The sequence below is a fragment of the Bufo gargarizans genome, chromosome 2 (genome assembly GCF_014858855.1).
Source record: "Bufo gargarizans isolate SCDJY-AF-19 chromosome 2, ASM1485885v1, whole genome shotgun sequence".
NCBI lineage: Eukaryota > Metazoa > Chordata > Amphibia > Anura > Bufonidae > Bufo > Bufo gargarizans.
Genome location: NC_058081.1, coordinates 185,363,763 through 185,380,633, shown reverse-complemented (window position 1 = coordinate 185,380,633; position 16,871 = coordinate 185,363,763). Strand labels below are relative to the sequence as shown.

At 45.9% G+C, this 16,871-nt stretch overlaps 1 protein-coding gene across 1 annotated transcript in view; it reads left to right on the top strand.

Annotated features, from left to right (window-relative positions):
- The first annotated feature begins 637 nt into the window (after positions 1 to 637).
- LOC122927672 (dual oxidase 1-like) overlaps positions 638 to 16,871 on the top strand; it is a 260,004-nt gene continuing 243,770 nt past the window's right edge. The window contains exon 1 of the mRNA XM_044279744.1: positions 638 to 838. The gene's annotated coding sequence lies outside the window, so the exon portion shown is untranslated. The remainder of the gene's footprint in view (positions 839 to 16,871) is intronic.

The window sequence follows — 16,871 nt, the reverse complement described above, 5'->3', positions numbered from 1 at the left end:
GCCAATTTAGACTAGACAGGTTGTGGGTGTGCCAGATTTATCATCCAGCGTCAGACACTGTAATGAATCTGGTGAGGTTTAAGACCGTCTGTCTAAATGTACATTGTCCTATTATTAGACAGTATTAGTAAATCCGCCTTGTCTGTAATAAGTGCTGACCAACCATATACTGTAGTAAGTGGACGTTACAAAAAAGGCATTTTTGTTAAATCTGATAGGAAATTGAATATAAATTTCCCCTCTCACACAGTTTCACAGACTCATACCTGTGTACGTTTGGATTTACATCCCACCACGAAGAACTTTTAGGTCAGCATATAAGATACTGTACTTTTAACACGGAACAAGCACATTATCATTCATTGGCATGTATACACTGATCAATCATTATGAACAATCAGGCAAATGATTGGGGCAATCCTAACCCCATGTAAATAGATCTGAGATAGCATCTAATAGTCGAATAGTAACACAGAATATAAAAGCAGATTATTTTACCTCGTCCCTGCTTGCTTCAGAAGTGTCCAGCTACTGAGCCTGTAACAAGTTTTAATGCCTTGTTGCTTCATCAGTGAGTACTCTGGAATTCTCTCTTAACATCCTTGGACGGAGGGAGGTGGAAACATTTGACAAAGGTTCTCACTTTGTATCTACATGTCTGGGGCTGTACATTTCAATGACTCTTCTTGGCACAGCCCTTCCCACATTAGCAAACCATTGTCTGATTCAGAGAGTGTCTTGTCTCACCCACAAAGTTTGAAGAAACAGACACAATACTGCAAGTCTAAAAGAAGGCAAGAAGGGAAGAAGAACTGCTTCAAACTACTTTTCAGTAAAGGTCAGTTTTGCATTGGTATTTTCACATTTCTGTGTTGGGTGTTTAAGACATTAGAATTATATCTTCTGATAGAAGCACATTACTCTCAATAAATGCATTGTATAATGTATGAACTGGATGGATGGACGGCAGGCAGGTAGGTAGAGTACATTAAAATTAGCTTTGACTTCTAGTTTGTGAGCAAAGCCATTCACAATGTCCATGTAGCACAGTTTTGACCAAGTTGGAGACATATCATGGGTGTAAATATATCATTGCAAGTACAGTTTTAGACTTTGAGCCTTGTTTGTAAGTGCAATCAATCAGCAGGTTACAGGGGTCCCATTGGTGGGGTCTCCACCACTAAAAGCACTGATTTGAATGTAAATATTGTTGTCCGTGCATGGACATCACTTCATCAAAACCAATCAATCAAAGCCATGTAAACTTAAAAAATGTTCTTAGAGAGGGCTTTCATAACTATATTTTATTGATTTCAGTGCTTGTGAATGCGGGAATTCCAAAATTGTATCAAAAGGTTGGTTTAGGAGAAACCTTCTAAATGTATTTTATTTAACATAAAAAGTCAGAACAGAACAAAAAAAAACAAGCAAACGAAATACTGCTTAAAATAACGCAGTGATTATAAAGTTATATCAACCACTCTCAATTTCACAAGCAGGCTTGCCCAAAGATCACTCCCATATCATGACAATTAAACAGAACAGTGCATACAATGAGAATTCATAATAAGTCTCTAACTTTTAACTAGAGAATTAAAAAAAATGTGATAGGATCTGGATACAGTATCTGGATCTCAAGATCAGCACTGCAGTTTTAAAAACATTTTTTTTTTTTTTTTTTTAGAAGAAACAATTACAGAAGAAAAAAATTATTATTCGTTATACTATAAGACTTCCTTCACAGTTGTGACAGTTTTTTCAGCTTGTAAATTTGTTTGTAAAAAAATTGGTAAAAAAATGCCATTCCCAGAGCATGATGCAGTTTGGAAAAAATGCAATGTAAATGAAGAAAGATGCTTCAAAATTCATTTTGTAGCATGTTCAATTATTTCATTATTTCCTGTTGACTAAGGCTAAGTGCAAGGAGCCTATGTTGCAGATTCTGGCAAAAATAAGGACAAAATACCACTGAATGCACCAATATTTCATCCAGCAAATTAATAGTATTCCTGCCAGAACTCTGTGTGCATTACCCAAGATTGTGTGGTACCTGCAAATTATTCATACTTTATGTTATGTCATGCTATGATATTGCACCAGGTATAACCAGGTATGGATGGCAAGGCCAAGGTTAACAATCAAGGCTAAGCCCTTTCAGGAGGTTGGGTGGGAATCTAGGATCTGTTCCAAGCTCAGTTGGTCAGTTGAGACTTGAGTTTTCAAGAGATAGGACTTGTGCTCCTTCTTAGGCCCAAAAAGCTATATAGACTCTCCTATCTCTGCATGATCTACAGAAGGAGAGAAGGAGTAAGACAAACAACTAGAGTCTGCATGGCCGAGCACTGGTGTCAGTAAGGTAGCCTGCTGCCAAAAGCTGTTAAGACTTTACTACAGTGATGGACACTGTTAAGACACCCTTCAGACCTGGAAACTACCTGGCTAGTCGTATCACAAAAAAATATGTATCCCTCAGTGGACATTATAGCCACCATTGACAGAGTACTAGTGCCCACCATAGATCTACTGGAAGAGACGTGAGACAGATAGAGAGAGAAGAGGGCCATAATGTTGATCCTTGCCTAAATCCATACATCGCTATCTGGGAAGAATTGCTTTGTGTACAATTGAAGCTGTGTTTTGCTATTGTTGGATGTACTACAACTCCTGTTTTGCACTTTAGTAAAGAGAGACATTTAATTCTTCTACTTCTGGCCTGGTTACTGTCTCCTGCACCATAACTGACCATTGAACTCTTCATGCCATACAAACACTTAACATCATGGGCACAACTACCATCAGACCGGAGCGCTAGAACCAGGATGTGCCCCAAGGAAAGAAATGGTGTCCCCTCCTTTTAATGCATGGCTTGAGGGAGCAACGGTGTGAGGAAAGCCACTGTGATTGACTGTTACAGCCAGAGCTACTACCACTATGCATTAGAATCTTTACCATATTTGTTATGTGTTTTTTTTAAGTTCCACATGTTCTCAGCATTTCCCTTTTTTGTGGCATATTTTAATAGACTTCTCTAAAGCAAAAAAATAGTGTGAACAAAGAAAGAATACAAAAATGTTTCTAAAAATGAATGAAAATCATAACGTTTTTTATAAGGCAAAAAAAGGCATGCGAAAGTGTGTGAGAGCAAACCTAATGGTCCTATGACATGTGTTGATCATCTGGAGCGAGTGTTTCCACTATAGTTCGTTCAACTTATCATTACCTTGAATAAGCATGTTGCTGATCACCTAATACAGCGGTTCCCAACCGCCAGGCCGCGGCCCAGGACCGGGCCCTGGAAGATTGTTTGCCGCGCCGCGACGTTCAGGGCCATCTTTAACGCGGTACTAATTAAGTGCTTCTATTATAGAAGCGCTTCATTAGTACAGGAGGACAAGGAAGCGGTGAAGGATCTGCACTCACCGCTTCCTGGTCCTCGGCTCAGCTCTGTGACCTCACACTGTGCGCCGTGATACACAGCCGACAGCAGGATGAAGAAGATCGCGATGGTGACCAGGAGCAGGAGAGGTAAGTGTTTTTTTTGTTATATTATTTGCGCTGGGGGCTGACATAAGGGGCTGATGGCTGACATGGGGGGCTGATGGCTGACATAAGGGCTGGGGGCTGACATAAGGGCTGGGGGCTGATATAGGGGGCTGACATAAGGGGCTGATGGCTGACATAAGGGGCTGATGGCTGACATGGGGGGCTGATGGCTGACATGGGGGGCTGACATAAGGGGCTTATGGTTGACATGGGGGGCTGATGGCTGACATAAGGGCTGGTTGCTGACATGGGGACTTATAGCTGACATAAAGGGCTGATGGCTGACATAAGGGGCTGATGGCTGACATATGGCTAATGGCTGACATAAGAGGCTTATGGCTGACATAGGGGGCTGATGGCTGACATAAGGGGCTTATGGCTGACATAAGGGGTTTATGGCTGATATGGGGGCTTATGGCTGACATGGGGGGCTTATGGCTGACACAGGGGCTTATGGCTGACACAGGGGCTTATGGCTCACATGGGGGGCTTATTGTCACGGAAGGTGTACAGGAAACAAGACAATGCAAAATGAATATATGACTCACTGGATCCAAAACTAAGGAACAAAAGGGAGACCCCTGCATAAGACCTGGCACTCTCCCTGACTCTGCTCAGCCTATGCAAACACCCTAATGGTGGATGATCGCATATCCACGTACCTCGACTATATAACACCTGAACACCCTACAATAGTGAGGGGACCCAACCATCGGCTCCCTACACTAGACACGGAGGGAGTCAGGGTCACCTGGGATCCAGCAAACATAAAATCACAAATGAATGTACAACACTAAACTTGTAGAAGACTGGGAAATAGGATCAGCATGCACACAAACTCCAGGAAGTTGTATAAACCGCACACTAATGCATTATGGGGAGGAATTTAAAGGGATGCAATCAGTCCAACTACAAGACAGCTGAGAGGGACAAACAAGATAAGGAACTGAAAACCAAAACAAAGAAAAGCTCAAGGAGGAGGTTCTGAAAGGCATCTGTCAGAGCTTCTCAGATGTCTGGTTGTGACAGTACCCCTCCCTCTACGAGTGGACTCCGGACCCTCAGAGCCCACCTTCTCAGGATGGGACCTATGGAAAGCCCTGATGAGACGCGTGGCCTTAATGTCCGTCACTGGGACCCACATCCTCTCCTCAGGACCATAATCCTCCCAATGAACGAGGTACTGGAGAGAACCGCGGACAACACGAGAATCCACAATCCTAGAGACCTGAAATTCAAGATTCCCATCAAACATAATCAGAGGAGGAGGCAAAGGCGAGGGTACAATGGGTTGAACATAAGGTTTTAATAAAGACTTATGAAAAACATTATGGATCTTCCAAGTCTGAGGAAGATCAAGACGGTAGGCAACAGGATAGATGACAGACAGGATTTTGTAAGGCCCAATAAACCTAGGACCCAACTTCCAGGAGGGAACCTTCAATTTGATATTCTTGGTAGACAACCACACCAGATCACCAACATTCAGGTCCGGACCAGGCACACGTCTCTTATCTGCCACACGCTTATATCTCTCACTCATGCTCTTTAGATTATCCTGAATCTTTTGCCAAATCGATGACAAAGATGAGGAGAATCTGTCCTCATCAGGTAAACCAGAAGACCCCTCTCTCGAGAATGTCCCAAACTGCGGATGAAACCCATATGCACCAAAAAATGGTGACTTATCAGAGGACTCCTGACGACGGTTATTTAAAGCAAATTCGGCAAGGGACAAAAAAAAACACCAATCCTCCTGATTCTCCGCCACAAAACAACGCAGATATGTCTCCAGATTCTGATTGACGTGTTCTGTATGGCCATTCGACTGCGGGTGGAAAGCAGAAGAGAATGACAACCGAACCCCCAAACGAGAACAGAAAGCCTTCCATAATCTGGAAACAAACTGCGTGCCCCTATCAGAAACTATGTCTGAAGGAATACCATGCAATTTGACAATGTGATCAATAAATGCCTGCGCCAGCGTCTTAGCATTGGGCAAACCAGGAAAAGGGATGAAATGCACCATTTTGCTAAAACGGTCCACCACCACCAGAATCACAGTCTTCCCCGAGGAACGAGGCAGGTCCGTAATGAAGTCCATGGACAGATGTGTCCAAGGACGGGAAGGAATGGGTAAGGGAAGGAGAGGACCTGATGGCCGTGAATGAGGGACTTTGGCATGAGCGCAAGTCTCGCAGGCTGCCACAAAACCCTCAAACGACTTACGAAGCGCAGACCACCAGAATCTCCGAGCGATGAGATCCACTGTGGCTCTTGCCCCTGGGTGCCCAGCAAGGACCGTATCGTGATGTTCCTTAAAAATCTTGTGTCTTAAAGCAAGAGGCACAAACAACCTCCCAGGAGGACAAAGATCAGGAGCCTCTGACTGGGCTGCCTGCACCTCTGCCTCCAATTCAGGAAAAAGAGCAGAGACTACCACACCTTCAGCCAAAATGGGACCCGGGTCTTCAAAATTCCCACCTCCAGGAAAACAACGTGACAGGGCATCTGCCTTCACATTCTTAACCCCAGGGCGGAACGTGACAACAAAATGAAACCTTGAAAAGAACAAAGACCATCTGGCCTGTCTCGGGTTCAGACGCTTAGCTGACTCCAAGTAGGCCAGAATTTTATGGTCAGTAAACACGGTAATACGGTGTCTGGCTCCCTCTAGCCAATGGCGCCATTCCTCAAAAGCCAACTTGATGGCCAACAATTCCCTATCTCCCACATCGTAATTTCTCTCTGCGGAGGAGAGTTTCTTTGAGAAAAAGGCACACGGTCGCCATTTGGCAGGAGAGGAACCCTGAGACAAGACCGCACCCACCTCAGAAGCATCAACCTCAACTATGAAGGGTAGAGAAATATCAGGTTGTACCAAGATGGGAGCGGAAGCAAAACTCTCCTTGATATTAGAAAAGGCCTTACGCGCCTCTACCGACCAGGAAGAAAAATCTACCCCCTTTCTGGTCATATCAGTGAGTGGTTTAACAATAGAGGAATAATTCAAAATAAACTTCCTGTAATAATTGGCAAAGCCCAAAAAAACGCATCAGCGCCTTCTGATTCTCAGGAAGCTCCCACTCAAGCACAGCGCCGACCTTCTCGGGGTCCATGCGAAAACCAGAAGCGGAGAGAAGAAACCCCTGAAATTGAATTTCTGGAACCGCAAACACACATTTTTCCAGTTTCGCGTATAATTTATTCTCCCGCAGGATGAGCAAGACCTGACATAAGTGTTCCTTATGAGTTTTGAAATCAGGAGAAAAAATCAAAATGTTATCCAAATACACTAATACAAATTTTCCCATTAAATGATAAAAAAAGCTGTTCACGAAATGCTGAAAAACGGCTGGGGCATTCATCAAACCAAAAGGCATAACCAAATTCTCAAAATGGCCTTCAGGGGTATTGAAGGCCGTCTTCCATTTGTCTCCTTCTCTAAACCCTGACCAGGTTGTATGCCCCTCTTAGATCTAATTTGAAAAAGACTTTAGCCCCAACAATCTGGTTAAACAGGTCCGGGATCAGAGGAAGCGGATAAGGGTCACGAATAGTGATACTGTTCAGCTCCCTGAAATCCAGACAAGGTCTTAAAGAACCATCTTTTTTCTTAACAAAGAAAAAGACAGCGGCAACAGGTGACTTCGAGGGTCGTATGTGTCCTTTTCTCAGACTCTCAGAGATATAAAACACACAGAGAGAATGCACCAAACAGATATAACACTGACTATGCTGGCAAGACATAAGTAAAGGTATTAAAAGCTGAGACTTTTGCCAATATGTTCCAGTCATGGAGATATCGGAGCCCACATGCACCACGTCACGGTTTCTCAGCATGGCAAGAGGTCCTAACCACTGCTCTGACTATGGTGTGAACACGGTCTGGGGATGATATAATTCAGCTCACAGCCAAGCTCCCCACAATTGCCCAGCATAAATGCTGTGGTTGTACAATGTGGATGAAGCCAGGCCGTGAGCCACACCCACACCAGACCATGTGAGGGAGGTTACCAGGTGCAAAAAAGTGCTAGAGTGCCAAATAAAGGCAAACACACTCAAATCTAACAAGACAGAAAATGAAAAACAAAAAAATTAGTGGCAATTCTGGAGGAGCTGCTCAGCCCATGACACTGTAGCGTGTCTTTAGTTAGGGGAGCAGCCCGACCGCATGTGGACCGCAGTAATCGACTAACCCCAGCAAAATATGCATACAATGGAGGATATCGACGCGGTCCACATGCACCACAAGAGCAAACTACACAGAATGTAGCAATCATAGAGAACACACAGAGAGAATGCACCAAACAGATATAACACTGACTATGCTGGCAAGACATAAGTAAAGGTATTAAAAGCTGAGACTTTTGCCAATATGTTCCAGTCATGGAGATATCGGAGCCCACATGCACCACGTCACGGTTTCTCAGCATGGCAAGAGGTCCTAACCACTGCTCTGACTATGGTGTGAACACGGTCTGGGGATGATATAATTCAGCTCACAGCCAAGCTCCCCACAATTGCCCAGCATAAATGCTGTGGTTGTACAATGTGGATGAAGCCAGGCCGTGAGCCACACCCACACCAGACCATGTGAGGGAGGTTACCAGGTGCAAAAAAGTGCTAGAGTGCCAAATAAAGGCAAACACACTCAAATCTAACAAGACAGAAAATGAAAAACAAAAAAATTAGTGGCAATTCTGGAGGAGCTGCTCAGCCCATGACACTGTAGCGTGTCTTTAGTTAGGGGAGCAGCCCGACCGCATGTGGACCGCAGTAATCGACTAACCCCAGCAAAATATGCATACAATGGAGGATATCGACGCGGTCCACATGCACCACAAGAGCAAACTACACAGAATGTAGCAATCATAGAGAACACACAGAGAGAATGCACCAAACAGATATAACACTGACTATGCTGGCAAGACATAAGTAAAGGTATTAAAAGCTGAGACTTTTGCCAATATGTTCCAGTCATGGAGATATCGGAGCCCACATGCACCACGTCACGGTTTCTCAGCATGGCAAGAGGTCCTAACCACTGCTCTGACTATGGTGTGAACACGGTCTGGGGATGATATAATTCAGCTCACAGCCAAGCTCCCCACAATTGCCCAGCATAAATGCTGTGGTTGTACAATGTGGATGAAGCCAGGCCGTGAGCCACACCCACACCAGACCATGTGAGGGAGGTTACCAGGTGCAAAAAAGTGCTAGAGTGCCAAATAAAGGCAAACACACTCAAATCTAACAAGACAGAAAATAAAAAACAAAAAAATTAGTGGCAATTCTGGAGGAGCTGCTCAGCCCATGACACTGTAGCGTGTCTTTAGTTAGGGGAGCAGCCCGACCGCATGTGGACCGCAGTAATCGACTAACCCCAGCAAAATATGCATACAATGGAGGATATCGACGCGGTCCACATGCACCACAAGAGCAAACTACACAGAATGTAGCAATCATAGAGAACACACAGAGAGAATGCACCAAACAGATATAACACTGACTATGCTGGCAAGACATAAGTAAAGGTATTAAAAGCTGAGACTTTTGCCAATATGTTCCAGTCATGGAGATATCGGAGCCCACATGCACCACGTCACGGTTTCTCAGCATGGCAAGAGGTCCTAACCACTGCTCTGACTATGGTGTGAACACGGTCTGGGGATGATATAATTCAGCTCACAGCCAAGCTCCCCACAATTGCCCAGCATAAATGCTGTGGTTGTACAATGTGGATGAAGCCAGGCCGTGAGCCACACCCACACCAGACCATGTGAGGGAGGTTACCAGGTGCAAAAAAGTGCTAGAGTGCCAAATAAAGGCAAACACACTCAAATCTAACAAGACAGAAAATGAAAAACAAAAAAATTAGTGGCAATTCTGGAGGAGCTGCTCAGCCCATGACACTGTAGCGTGTCTTTAGTTAGGGGAGCAGCCCGACCGCATGTGGACCGCAGTAATCGACTAACCCCAGCAAAATATGCATACAATGGAGGATATCGACGCGGTCCACATGCACCACAAGAGCAAACTACACAGAATGTAGCAATCATAGAGAACACACAGAGAGAATGCACCAAACAGATATAACACTGACTATGCTGGCAAGACGAGACCCCTGCATAAGACCTGGCACTCTCCCTGACTCTGCTCAGCCCAATGGTGGATGATCGCATATCCATGTACCTCGACTATATAACACCTGAACACCCTACAATAGTGAGGGAACACGACCACCGGCTCCCTACACTAGACACGGAGGGAGTCAGGGTCACCTGGGATTCAGCAAACATACAATCACAAATGAATGTACAACACTAAACTTGTAGAAGACTGGGAAATAGGATCAGCATGCACACACACTCCAGGAAGTTGTATAAACCGCACACTAATGCATTATGGGGAGGAATTTAAAGGGATGCAATCAGTCCAACTACAAGACAGCTGAGAGAGACTAACGAGATAAGGAACTGAAAACAAAAACAAAAAAAAGCTCAAGGAGGAGGTTCTGAAAGGCATCTGTCAGAGCTTCTCAGATGTCTGGTTGTGACACTTATGTCTCACAGGGGGGGCTGATGGCTGACATGGGGGGCTGACATAAGGGGCTGATGGCTGATATGGGGGGCTGGTTGCTGACATGGGGGCTTATAGCTGACATAAGGGGCTGATGGCTGACATAAGGGGCTGTTGGCTGACATATGGCTGATGGCTGACATAAGGGGTTTATGGCTGATATGGGGGGCTTATGGCTGACATGGGGGGTTTATGGCTGACACGGGGGCTTATGGCTCACATGGGGGCTCATGGCTGACATGGGAGGCTGATGGCTGACATGAGGGGCTGATGGTTGACATAAGGGCTGGGGGCTGACATGGGGTGCTGGTTGCTGACATGGGGGCTTATAGCTGACATAAAGGGCTGATGGCTGATATAAGGGGCTGTTGGCTGACATATGGCTGATGGCTGACATAAGGGGCTAATGGCTGATATAAGGGGCTTATGGCTGACATTGGGGGCTGATGGCTGACATGGGGGCTTATGGCTGACATGGGGGGCTGAAGGGCTGAAATGGGGGTCTTATGGCTTACATGAGGGGCTGATAGCTGACATGGGGGCTTATGGCTGACATGGGGGCTTATGGCTGACATGGGGGGCTTATGGCTGACATGGGGGGCTTATGGCTGACATGGGGGGGCTGATGGCTGACATAAGGGGCTGATGGCTGACATAAGGGCTGGGGGCTGCCATGGGGGGCTTATGGCTGCCATGGGGGCTTATGGCTGCCATGGGGGCTTATGGCTGACATGGGGGCTTATGGCTGACATAAGGGCTGGGGGCTGACATAAGGGGCTGGGGGCTGACATAAGGGGCTGATGGCTGACATGGGGTGCTGATGGCTGACATGGGGCTTATGGCTGACATGGGGGCTGATAGATGGCTAAAGGTTGGAGAGTTGATCTGAGGCATTGGGGTCTGATCGGAGGTCTGATTAACATTGGGGGTCTGATTGCTGGTCTGGCCTGAGGTGTAATGAAAAAAATATTTTTCTTACTACTCTAAAACCTAGGTGCATCTTATAGGGCGAAAAATACAGTACAGTGCAGCAAAAAACAGTGCAGCAGAGACGCTAGTCAGTTTATATAGTCGTTATATAGTATTATATATTTTAATATGCACTTTGTGTTTTATTATGCGTGTGAATCAGTCAGAGCCAACTAGCACACCCTAAGCCCTGCCCCAGAACTCCCGCCCCCTTCCCCCCCCCCCACCCGATTCCAGGGAAAATTGTCTTGCATGAAACTGGTCATTGGTGCAAAAAGGTTGGGGACCACTGAGCTTACACACAAGCAAACACTTGAGGCATACAAATCTTTGGTTGTCTGCAACTCATCAAATTGTTTAGTAAGGAATGTGCAGCTGACCATAATTATGTATGTGCAGAACAATTGTATGAGCAAACATTCTGGCAGGTACAATGTTGATGACTTCACCATGTAAATGAGGCTAAATGATCACCAATAAACTGGTTACATCAGCATCCCGTGTCCGTTGCTGCCCCACTACATCTATCAGGAATATTATTCTTTGAACTACTGCTACTCCAATTTTTTCTCTCACTACCACTCCCCTCCTCTCCCCTCCTCTCCATTGAATGGCTGCTTCTAATTATTAATTAGCTTTTGCTATAAATGCTGGACAGCCGTCTCGCTCCTTGCATGACCTTAGGTTCCTAGTTTAATAGTTTATCAGTGAAGATGTGCTATTCTGATTATCTATCTGTGTATCAAACTTCTGCCTGCTAACTGATCCTCAATTTTTAATAACTACAAGTACTCTATTGCACATGTGTGTCTGACCTTCTTGGTTAAGCTGCCAACTTCATTGGGACTATTCTAAAAGGTAGAAGCCTGGTAGTTTCCCTGCAGCGAAGGCCAGATAAAAAACCAGAAAACCAGAGAAAACGCCAGAATGACGCCCTTAGTACTAGTACAAAGTTAAACTGGCTAGTTGGTACAGTGGGTTCACATCTATATTGTCAATGTGCACTTGTTTGGTTAAAAAATTCCCCTAAAGTAGAAGGACCTTAAGAATCAGATTCTAGGCAACCAATGACAAATGGTAATTTATTAAAGAGAAAATTCTATCAATTGTTCTTTTTCATAGAACAGCCTATACAGTATATGAATGTGTGGCGAAACCAACCTCGCCACTGGGTGGTGGAGAAGCCTGGTTGCCAGCCTCTTGCCCCAGGATTATGGGCCCTCTCATTAGCCCATGCTAAACTTAAGCCCCATGGCGATTTGACTGTGTTTGTGGCATCTGAGCCCTGTTTGGATATATTGAGCGCTCATATCTAATCCATCTGGGGATATGTTAAATGTCTATGTGTACTGTAATGGTTGGGACATTGTATATTGGAGTAGTGATATCTGTCCTATTGTCTCCACGTGTGTATTGGCGATTTCCCTTTGTCCTGAGAGATAATTGAATTACTCCTCGGTTGTCTCCAGGACAGAAGACATTGTGTATTCTCCTGCCTGTGATAATTACATCAACCCATTGTGTAAGGTAATTCTATCACAGGTAGAGGGGAGGATTTTGTATTGGTTGTTTTTACAAAACCCTGTGGGTGGTACTAGTGTGTAACAATGTTATATAAGAACAATAAACACACAGCTCTGGCTGTCCACTGCTTTACCCTCAACACGGAGCTTGGTCTCGTTCTTGGGGGAATTCACTGTATGCTGTTAGAAACTGATTGCTAGGAGTGTAAGCCGCTTGGGTGCGTTTCCGATTCGTCTGCTATCAGCTATTCGTGAGGTTCCGTACGGAGTTTGGAGCATTCCCTTGTATGCCGTTACAGAATGTTCTATGTATTTTTAAGAACACTTGGATTTATGCTATTTCCAGTCCTGGCTTTTTTACTTCCACTTTGTTTGGACTTTTGGCATGGCAGACAGTCTCACTTAAAGGGAATCTGTCACCGCAATCTTGGACTGTTATCTGCAGTAATATATGAGTAGCTGCAAAAAGTCCAGATCACAATTTTTTTATTTCCCACTGCCTACTATTCCCCCCCAGTTGGGGGCTGCCAATCAGGGTTTGCCAGCACCTCAGGGACTCTAGGGGCTCTACGGGCCTGTCTGTGCGGTGGCTGCGACGGGGGAACTAATGCACGTGCCACCGTACCAGCTTCAACTGCCCTTCTGATGCTTGCCACTTCACCATGTTCTACTCTGCTGTCCTTGAAGTGGATCCTGCGCAACCTGTAGTCTAGCAACATGGGGCCGGGTACGCCTGGTGGTATCAGGGACCTCAACCTCATCGTCCGAACTTTGGGTCAGGCTGCCACTGCTTTCTACAGGTTCGTATTCTGACCCACTGGATTTGTCAGATGAAGGTTCCCATTCCTCATCCGACTGGGTCAGAAGCCTGTAGGCCTCTTCAGAAGAATACATCTTACTTGCCATTTGGTCAACTAAATTTAGGGGATATTCCCTGAGACTACCCAAGAAAAAAAGCAAGCCTGCCTTACAAATGGGAGGCTAGCGAAGTACCGGAAGCCACTGCGATTGATAAAAAATATCAAAACTGATTTTTTTTATCGCTGCAGCGCTTGTGAAGTGATTGCGCAGTGATAAAAAAATAATAAAAATTGTCACTGCGGCGGGGCGGGCGTGGGTGAACGCACGTATGGGCGACCGATCAGGCCTGATCGGGCAAACACTGCGTTTTGGGTGGAGGGCAAACTAACCTGACACTAATACTATTATAGATCTGACTGCTAATCAGCGAATCAGTGACTGCGGTGCGGTGGGCTGGGCGCTAACTGACGCTAACTACCTAACAAAGGAGCCTAAACTAACCTAAAACCTAACCGTCAATACTAGTAAAAAAAAAAGTGACAGTTTACACTGATCACTTTTTTCCCTTTCACTAGTGATTGACAGGGGTGATCAAGGGGTTAGTTGGGGTGATGGGGGGTGATCTGGGGCTAAGTGTAGTGTTTGGTGTACTCACAGTGATGTGTGCTCCTCTGCTGGGACTAACCGACGAAAAGGACCAGCAGAGGAGCACAGAAGCCATTTAACACCTTATATTTATAAATATAAGGTGTTAAACGGCTTCTGATTCAATTTTTTAAGTCACCAAACTGGCAGCGATGATCATTGGCTGGCAGGCTGGTGACAAACTTCTCATGTAACGATTCCTGGCCCGCACTGCGCATGTGCGGGCCAGCTCTGCTTGGAATCTCGCATCTTGCGAGAAGACTCATCGGTGCATCCAGGAGGAACAACAGGGCCATGTGTATGCTACCATGTGCGATCCCTCTCATCACTCTCATGCTGTTCTGCACCTGGTTTGCCTGGGTGAACGGACTACCACAGGGGAGGAACTGCTCCGTGTCCTTCAGCAATAAATTGAATCCTGGCTTTCTCCGCGACAACTCAAAATCGGAACCATGGTGACCGACAAAGGGAAGATCATGGTGAAGGGACTGCGTCAAGGAGGGCTAAGGCATGCACCCGGCATGCCACACGTGTTCAATCTGGTTGTCAAACGGTTCCTGAAGTCTTCCACCCATCTGCAAGGCATCCTAAAAATGGCCAGGAAACTTTGCATGCACTTCATCCACTCGTACACCACAAAGCACACCCTCCTTGAGCTGCAGCGGCAGAACAGCATCCCCAACATAGGCTGATATGCAACGTTTCCACCAATTGGAATTCCACCCTCCATATGTTGGACCGACCATACGAACAGAGAAAGGACATCAACAATTTCTTCATGATCCAAGCAGACAGGAGTAGTCCCCTGTGTAACTTCGATGTCAGGCAGTTGAAGCTCATGCTTGACTCCTGACATTTGTTTAGGCCCTTTGAGGAGGCCACGTTATTTGTCAGTCGCCAGGACTACGGGATAAACAACGTCATTACACTGCTTCATGTCCTGGAACAGATGATGGTAAATCTTGCTGATTGGAGCACAAGCAATGTGTAGTGAAATGTTTTTTTTTTTTTTTTACACAGGTGACAGGAGAGGAGGAGCAGGATAAGGCAGAGGAGCTACAGGGCGATGAGGAAGATGAGGCAGAGGATCCAGACACACCATGGCAGTATGCAGTAGAGATGGAGGCAGGGAGTCCCTTTGAGTCACTTTCGCAAATAGCTTGCTGCATGCTCACTTGCTTGGGTAGTGACAGCCGAATTGTCACCATTCGGCAGAGGGATGACCTCTGGCTCTCCACCTTGTTGGACCCTCGCCACCGGTCCAAAATGGACCCGCTGAAAGGAAGGACAAACTGAACTACTATAGAGACATCTTATGTAGTCAGTTGGACACTCCCTATCTGTACCATCATCCATCCCCTCGCAGGTCTGACCGGGGGGCCCTCTGCACTCACTTTCCACTGCCATGGCTGCTGGAGAGGGGTGGGGTGGCAGGAGCAGTACTAGCTCCATCAGTAGCAGCCTGAGTCTACAGTTTCTGATGAGAAGCTTTCTTCCCCGCCTAGTGAAGAATCTACTCACCAGAAGCTAGACGTAGAGCAGAACCTGAACCAGAAGGTGGTGGCATACTTGGAGTGCACCCTGCCAGCCATCATTGAAAATCCACTGGACTACTAGGCAGCCAAACTCGATTTGTGGCCGCAACTGTCCGAGTTTGCCCTGGAAAAGCTGTCCTGCCCGGCCAGTAGAGTGGCATCAGAACGGGTGTTTAGTGCAGCGGGGCCCATAGTCACCCCAAAAAGATCTCGCCTGTCCACCCAAAATGTGTACAGACTGACCTTTGTCAAGATGAATCAGGCGTGGATCAGCCAGGATTTCCACCCAAGAACTCTTGATGCATCAGACTAGATTATCTATGGTGCCACACCAACACAAAAGAGACTGTTTTTTTGTGGCTACCTGCCTAAGCTACTATTCTGATGCTGCCTCCCGCCTGATGCCAAACATTTGATGCCAAATGTTCCTTCTTTCACCCATCATCTTCAGCGGGTACTGGTATTGCCACCCACCACCACACTATGTCACCTTGCCACTCTGTGGCCTCCTGATGCTGCTGCCACCTCCACACTGTGTAACCTTGCCACTCAGTGGTCTCCTCATGCTGCTTACACATCCACACTATGTCACCTTTCCACTCTAGTGGCCTCCTGATGCTGCTGCCACCTCCACACTATGTCATCTTGCTACTCTGTGGTCTCCTCATACTGCTGCCATCTCTACACTATGTTACCTTGCCACTCTGTGGCCTCCTGATGCTGTTGTCACCTCCACACTATGTCACCTTGCCACTGTGTGGTCTCCTCATGCTGCTGCCACCTCCACACAATGTCACCTTGCCACTCAGTGATTTCCTAACACTGCTGCCACATCCACACTATGTCACATTGCCACTCTGTAGCCTCCGGTTGCTGCTGCCACCTCTGCACTATGTCAACCACTCTGTGGTCTTCTGATGCTGCCGCCACCTCCACACTCTATCTTTGTGCCACTCTGTGACCTGCTGATGCTGTCGCCACCTCCACACTCTCTTTGTGCCACTCTGTGGCCTCCTGATACCGCCACTAGGTATGAGCTGGAGGTGCCATATTCATTATCGCGATATTTAGCGAATATTCAATTGAATATTCGTTTATATTCGTCGAAATCAAATATTCGTCATTATTTTATTTATCGTGAATAATATACGATTTAATTATTTGCGTATTGTGATTTTCTTTTAACTGTATAAGGCAACTTTCCTATTGATTGGCTATTTAGCATATTAGCATTTTTTTCCAATCTGTACAGTTGTTCGCATACTCCTCCCTG